This window comes from Frankliniella occidentalis, unplaced genomic scaffold (genome assembly GCF_000697945.3).
Source record: "Frankliniella occidentalis isolate FOCC.00 unplaced genomic scaffold, Focc_3.1 Scaffold269, whole genome shotgun sequence".
Taxonomy (NCBI): Eukaryota; Metazoa; Arthropoda; class Insecta; order Thysanoptera; family Thripidae; genus Frankliniella; species Frankliniella occidentalis.
In genome coordinates, this window is record NW_026267395.1 from 7,125 (window position 1) to 8,611 (window position 1,487).

The 1,487-nt window shown below is 45.4% G+C and overlaps 1 long non-coding RNA gene across 1 annotated transcript; it reads right to left on the minus strand.

Moving 5' to 3' along the window:
• Window positions 1-159: 159 nt before the first annotated feature.
• LOC113209652 (uncharacterized) lies at window positions 160-1,474 on the minus strand. Its single transcript, XR_008011863.1, has 5 exons — window positions 1,293-1,474; window positions 921-1,201; window positions 718-807; window positions 502-607; window positions 160-348 (listed from the first exon to the last, which is right to left on the minus strand). It is a non-coding gene; the product is annotated as an uncharacterized LOC113209652 (long non-coding RNA).
• Window positions 1,475-1,487: the final 13 nt, after the last annotated feature.

Genomic DNA, 1,487 nt, shown 5'->3' on the forward strand with positions numbered 1-1,487 from the left:
GGGGAGGAGAAGGGTGGGGGACGAAGGTGGAAGGATCCCATTCGGTGGCAGAGCAGAGCATTGAAATATAACCTGAGGGGGTAGATAATTGTTACTTAGAAAAACATTTAAGTAAATAATAAATTCAAAGAAAATTAAAATTATGGAAGATATCTAAGCTTAGTGAAGACAGTTGCTTACCTTTTCTGGTTATTCTTGGAGACAGCGAAGCAGAGTTAGAAGCAGGAAGCAATGTCGGATGTCGGTGTGTAGAGTCCTGCAGGTCTTGCGAGTATCAGGGTTGAGATGTTTTTGCTGGCTACAGTGAATTCCTGATGTCAGGGGGGTCGAACTGGAACTTGCCTCGAACTGTGGAAAAGCAATAAGTGGAAATTAGACAGTGATGTCAAATTGATGCCAGGGACAAATTTCTGTCCTTTGGAGCATCAGAAATTACAGTACATGAAGTGCATTGAAGAGTGAGTGAAGTGTGTTCATATCTGGATATATTGAAGGTATTACCGGACACTATTGCAGCCAATGCATCCAAAGTGTTCCAGATAACTTTGCACCAAATTATTTGAGTTGTGGGAGCTGTTGGCCTGCAGCATGGTCACCAAGAAAGAACCTGAGGGAATAGGTAGGTGTTAGAGAACATTTGACAAAAAATCATTAATTGAAAATAAATTAAACATGGAAAATGTGTTCATATTTGAATATATTGAAGGTATTAATTACCTGACTCTTATGCAGTCAAAGGAATCCATAAAGTGGCGGCTTTCAGAGAATTAGGTACCAAATTCTGAGGCATCGTCACCAAGAAACAACCTGAGCAGGGGATAGGTACATATTAGAAATCAAAAATCTTTACAGTAAGTAGTAAATGCACAATATTGTAAATTTGGAAGATATCTCAGAGCCCAGGCGAAACACTTTCTTACCTTTCCCGGATACTCCGGTAGGCAGCGAAGCTGAGTTGATAGCAGACACCTATGACGGGGTGTCGAGTCCAAAAGTGTCCTGGAATCGAGATGTCCTCGCCTACCGCAGTGAATTCCTGCTGACTGGAGTGGAACTGGAGAAGCAAGTGGAGAAACGAGCATATCTGAACATCTCCACATAATTGAATAACGTTCTACTGGAGCTGAAACGTTGGCGAGAGGATGATCCGCGGACGTCCCGGTGGGCTGCAGCCGACGAGCAAGCGTGCCTCACGGTTACTCTGCAACAGGGACGAAACTTTATTAGGAACATTTTTCCAAATTAATGTCCAATAAGCCAACTAGAAGCCACAAACGAGAGCTTCCGCTTACTTGTAGACGACCCTGAAGACACGGGAGCGGCCCTCGGCGGCGCGGCGCGGCCGTGGTGACCTGGTGGTGACGCACTGCTTGGCTCTCCCGGGTGGAGTGCAGCAGAGCAGGCGGGGCAGCTGCGTGGAAGTCAAACAGAACACGGTATTCATTCACTGGTTCCTACGTGCGGTTGCAATAAACGATCAGTTTGCC